This window comes from Papio anubis, chromosome 14 (assembly GCF_008728515.1).
Source record: "Papio anubis isolate 15944 chromosome 14, Panubis1.0, whole genome shotgun sequence".
In the NCBI taxonomy this organism is placed as follows: Eukaryota; Metazoa; Chordata; class Mammalia; order Primates; family Cercopithecidae; genus Papio; species Papio anubis.
In genome coordinates, this window is record NC_044989.1 from 68,291,482 (window position 1) to 68,297,777 (window position 6,296).

The following is a 6,296-nucleotide window of genomic DNA, read 5'->3' on the forward strand; positions in this document are numbered from 1 at the left end:
AGTTCAAATAGGGGAAATGTCCCACCCAACGGGCAGGGACGGAGAGCCAAACTAAGAACCAGAGTTCCTTGGGGCTCAGCAAAGTATGATTAGGTTAACGATGAACCCCAAGAGACAAAAGCTACCCCTGGGTCAGCTGGATAGGTGATCCCCTTCCCACCTAGAGAGTGTCCCTCAAGTTAGAAACTTAGAGAATCTAAACTTTCTTTCAACAGGAGAGATGTCTTCTTACCTTGCCATATGTATTGTAGATGACCAAGGACTTGAACCAGGGCCAGAGATTGACAAGTCCAGGGAGTGAGACTTTAGGTACAATGTAAAAAAGAACTCATATTCAGAGCTCAAAGATGAGACAGACTGCTTTAAGAGAATATGAGAAGCCTCCTAATAAGGAAGGTTTAAACATATACTAGCTACTCATCTAACAGAATGTAGGCAATGGTTGATATTTAAAATGATTGGTCTGATTACAGACCAGCAGCATCTACATCACCTGGGAGTTAGATGCTATGCAGATTCTCAGTCCTCACATCCGAATTACTAGATTGGAATCTCCCAGAATCTAGTTATTGAAATTGCTCCAGGTAGGCACATTAAAAGTTGAGAACCATGAACTAGACAACTTTTGAATTTCCTTTCAAACCCGAGAATCTCTCCCTCAAAATGAGGAGCTAAACCCCTTAAGAGACTAGACATTAGTAATGTTCTTGTAGATAACATCTTTGCTATTTCTCTAAAAGAGATTCCCAAAAACTACCAGTACCTTTACTGTTGTTGGGAGCATCAAATTTAAATACCAAGCAGATTCAGGAAATGCTATAAATAAGACCTTCTAAATGGTGTGTCATTATAGACATTTCATTTTCATATGTACTCAATTTCACATACCAACATGCTAAGGACGCCAAGCAATGCTTTCTTGGTTCATATCCTACCAATACCACATGTTCAGCCACAGCTACAAGGGGCCCCATGACTTATTTTGATCCAACTCCAGGAGGAAAGCCAGTGCCTGGAAACCTACAATCCTAACATCTTGGGGCCTAGTGCATTTAAAATACCATCCAAGCATATTTCCCCATTCTCAGTACCAAAAGGAAAAAAAGAGGGCAAAAGACTTGTACAATCTTTTTCCAGTCTCCCCATCCCCGCACAAATTGTATTCTGCACACATGCTGAAGCATTAGCATCGGCTGATTTGGAAGGAATATTGGAAATGAAGTGATAGCAGAGTAAATGTCAATGCATTCAGTGTGACACCGTGAGCACCAGATCTTAAACAGCTTCATCATTGTGGCATTTACTGTATCCTGAAATAATATTAATCCCACTGTTGTCCTTCTTGATGGAATCATCCATGAATATGGTTTATGGGCCTGGCCAAAGTGATAATAGGTTAAAAGAACAGCCTATCCAGTGTTCCACTAAATTAAGGTCGCTTCATGGAATTTAATGAAACAAGTGCTGCGTGGGGTTTTCAAAGGACGTTCTTGTAATTCATGTCTATTTAGGGCTCCTGATAACCAGAAACCTAATTTCTTAGAGTAAAATAGCTTTCTGTAAAGCCTGGTCATATAGAAGAATAAAAAAGAAAAAACTTTAAAGGGCAATGATCAGACCTCCACTGTAATATTTTGTTATTTCAAATCCAAAGTTTAAGCAAAAAAAAAAAAAGTTGGGAGTGAGCAATAAGACATTTTGAATAAAACAAAATATGAAAATTAATCAGATCCATATGTCATTCTGCAGCTGAATGCCAAAATAAAGATTTGGTCCTACCCACTCCCTTTAGCCACATACCTAGGAAAATAAAAAGATCTTGGGATACAGGAGGCCATCGCGTGCTAGAAATGATGAGAAATGAAAGAACTGTTCTGACTTTGAGAGTGGTAGAGGAAAGACAATGGCAAATGTTTCTAGGTAGGTATTCCCATTTCACGTACCAAGGCTAAACAGGGCTCTCACATTTAAACCTTCTCCAAGAGAGCCATAACCCCAGACTAATGTCCCTGGAGGTATAGGAACATTCCTTTACCCTTGCCAAAGACTAAGTGAAAGTGTTAAAACATCGCAGGTATTTGTTTTGAATCCAATATAGGTAGAAAGGACATTCCATCTATTTTAAGGTAGACATAAGTCCCAAAGAGATGCATTGAATTCTTTTTGGACTATTCCATTTCTTGTTCCCTATCACCAATAATGTAATGGTTTTTCTGGTTAGAGTGGAGATCACAAATTCAAATAGCAATAGAGAACAGACAGGTAACTTAAATGGGTGAAGTGAGCTAGGAGAAATAGACATTTGGACTATGCTCAACAGGGGAGTGCTTGTCCCTTTAATAAGGAGAAACCCATGTCAAGCTTGAGATCATTCGTTCTGTGCAGGAACAGAGATAGTGTTGCTATATTTTCAAGAGATTCCAGAAACTTCAAAATTTTATGTGACATAATCTAGCTCTTAAAGTGGCACAATTTAATTTTATTTTAATTATAGGATGTCATGAGTCTGGGCTGTGATCCTAACTCAGCTTTCAGATTAGGAGTTTGTCACTCTTGTCAGAGCAACAGCCAGCAATGTCATTGAGGCTTTGAGGCAATAGGGTAGAAAAGAGAAAGTGGTATTTAAATATAAACCCAAAAAGCACATATAACAATGCATAAATCACATTATAAAAAGAGAAGTCATTACTCTATCTAACCCATTTTCTCTATGCATTGGGCCTATTCATAGTCAATTTTCAGTTAATTTTGCTTTCTAGGCAAATCTTTGTAAAGGGCCTGAGGTCAGGGTTATTTTCTCTGACTCCAAGGCAGGTAGGGAGGGTCTGCAGTCACCCACTACCTTCTCAGTGACCCTTGCTGTAGGTCTCCATGAAAAAGTCCTCCTTTCCTCCCTGATCAGCCAAAGTTATTCTGAGCTTCCCCGTTTCACTAAAAATTTAGAAGGCTGCCTCCCTGTCTCTCAGTCTATTTCAGTTATATTTCTCAAGGCAAAACTGGGTTAATTACCCAGAAAGTTGGCTGTCATTTAAGGGCCCAATTTACTTAAACCCAGAAGCCACATATGTGATAGATTCAGCACAAGCTCCCAGGGCAGCCTCCCTGATCCCCAACCCAGGATGACTCAGTTTTTCCGCCTCTAAAATGCAAAAGGTGTAGTCTGCCCACAAACAAGGGCCCTGGTGCCTTCTGGGCAGGTATCCCCTGACTATAAGCCAAGTAGAGGGCTGTAAAAAGGCAAGCAGTAGCCCCCAGCCACGGGCAAGGAAGGAGAAAATGGCAATACTACAGGTAGCTGTGCAAGCTCACATGGGATGGAGCAGAACAAGGTCTCTAGCAGTCTGAGTGTTCCAGGAAAAAGCGCAGTGTGAAAGTGCACACTCTTTACCATGCATGGCCTAGCTCAATGATGTCTTTTCCTTGACACTGTCTCTGCCAACTCCTTCTTCCTTTTTCTCCTGTGAGCACATAGCAGGTGCAGTCTCTACTGCGTGACACCTTGTCTTGTTCTATTATTTAACTCTTTTTGTGTCTAGACCTGAACCCTATGATGAACTTTTTAAAAAGAGGGTGTATTTGTGATACCACTTTGCATTCCACACAGAGCTAACACTGAGCCCTGAGTATAAGTGCAGCCCAGTTCACATCTATGGAAGGAAGAGAGGGAAGAAATTGTCCATCAACATACAAAAGTCAAACTCAGCCACAGAGGGAAATTCTACTACCTAAAGGACACAGTCAGAGGATAAAAAAAGTGGCACACATTGATCAATTAACAGTTTATAAAATGGGATTTTTAGGCCAGGTGCAGTGGCTCATGCCTATAAACCCAGCACTTTGGCAGGCTGAGACAGGCAGATCACTTGAGGTCAGGAGTTCAAGACCAGCCTGGCCAACATGGTGAAACCCCATCTCTGCTAAAAATATAAAAATTAGCCAGGTATGTTGGCGCATGCCTATAATCCCAGCTGCTTGGGAGGCTGAAGCAGGAGAATCTCTTGAACCTGGGAGGCAGAGGTTGCAGTGAGCTGAGATTGCGCACTGCACTCCAGCCAGGGCAACAGAGCCAGACTCCGTCTCAAAAACAAAACAAAAAAAAATGGATTTTTAGGCTGACATCCCAAGTTCCTGGTCACAATAACTTGAAGTGAAATGGTGATACAATTTCTTCACAATCTTGTGATTCAGCCTTAATACATTCTTAAAATATTTATTTGGGCCTATTCATAACAACAATAAAAACCTATTATGATAGGAAATATATCCCCTAACATATGTTCTGATACTTGACAAAAAAAAAAAACATATTCGTCTTCCAATAATGCCGGAGACCACTGGTTTGTAGTCAATCCAGAAGGAAGTCATTCATGAGGAATGTTTTTGGCTTCCAAAAACATTTTAAAAAATCAGAACAATGGAATCTCCTTTGGCAAATATGAGACATAAGACTATTTCCTCAGAGCAATCCAGATATATCTCTGAGGACTCAGCTCCATAGGAATCAACATGATCTCCAGAGAATAGGGCAGGTCAGCTGGGGCCTGTCCTCTCTCTACTACCACCCAGGCTCGAGCTCCTTTCCCCTTGCTCCTGGTCACTCTACTAACTTCCCGACTGGGCTCCTCCGCATCTCCAAAGGAAGGGTACTTTCTTACCAGCCAAGCTGAAATATTCACAGTTCCCTACATAGGCCCCGCCCCTCTCTGGGTTAATGACTGTGCTCAGTCTATTATCTCTTCCTATAATGCTTTCTTCTCTTCCCCCCTACAATATTCCACTCCAGTCTGTGTTCCCATTCCTCCAACATGAGTCATTTCCTCAGGAAGACATTCCTGATCATTCCAAAATCTCCTCAGATATGTCTCTCTCCTCCACCATTTTTTTTTTTTTTTTTGAAACGGAGTTTTGCTCTTATCACCCAGGCTGGAGTGCAGTGGTGTGATCTCAGCTCACTGCAACCTCCACCTCCCGGGTTCAAGCAATTCTCCTGCCTCAGTCTCCTGAGTAGCTAGGATTACAGGGACCTGTCGCCATGCCCAGCTAATATTTTTGTATTTTTAGTAGAGACAGGGTTTCACCATGTTGTCCAGGCTGGTCTTGAACTCCTGACCTCAGGTGACCTGCCCACCTCGGCCTCCCAAAGTGCTGGGATTACAGGCATGAGCCATCACACCTGGCCTCCTCTGCCATTATTTCTTTATCCATGGCACTTAGAGCATTAGACTTGAATGAGAAAGTGATCAGAGCCATCTATTTTCTTTATCGTTATGACACTTAGTACCTAACACTGTGGCTACATAAAGAGCTGATCAAGAAATATTTATGAATGAATCCTTCCATTAGGTCTGAACTGTATCCTTCTGTTAGGTATGAACAGGCTGAGAGGTCTTGGAAGTGGAAGAAGTAAAAATGGGATTCCATCTCCAGACTTGAATTATTCTCCCAGAGGCAGGAACACCAGAATCGATGGGAGCCAGGCACAGTGGCTCAGGCATGTAATCTCAGCACTTTGAGAGACCAAGGAGGGAGGACCACTTGAGCCCAGGAGTTTGAGACAAGCCTGGGCAACACAGCCAAGAATCCATCTCTACAAAAAACAACAGATTAGCTAGGCTCGGTGGTATGCGCCTATAGGCCCAGCTACTTGGCAGGCTGAGGCAGGAGGATCTCTTGAGCCCAGAAGTTGGAGGCTGCAGTGAGTCACGATTGGGCCACTGCACTCCAACCTGGGTGGCAGAGTCAGACCCTGTCTCAAGAGCACAAAAGGGCTGATCTGATGAAGAACATAAGTCTTATTTCATGCCTCAGTGAAGACCAGAGTGATTGGCTGTGCCCAAAAGAAGGGCACAGAGTTCCTCAAGAGGGGTCAGTTTAACTTCTCCAGAAGGGCACCTAGAGCAACAGAGACCTTCCCTCTGGGCAGCAGAAAAATGTCCACAACACCATCATATGGTATAGAAATGTACTGGGCCTCTGTTGTTTTTGCCAGATCATATTCATTTCCCCCCTTTTCCCCCCATCAAATGGTTCAGGTTCAACCATTGTCTCCTTCCTCCAATAAAGAAAAAAATTATTCATGACACTTTTTAAAGAATGGTAAGGGAGACTTTACTGAGGGAGACTATCAAGATAGTTATAGGGACTACTGCAGCGGGGCCTTGCAGTGGGGAGATAAATTGGGCTCAACTCTGAATACAATGAGGAAAAGTAGAAATTTCTAGCCAGTTGTGGGGGCAGTGTGGGTGGATGAAAAATTACTAAGAGGAAACATCAGGGGTAAGGGGTGATTCTGCCTA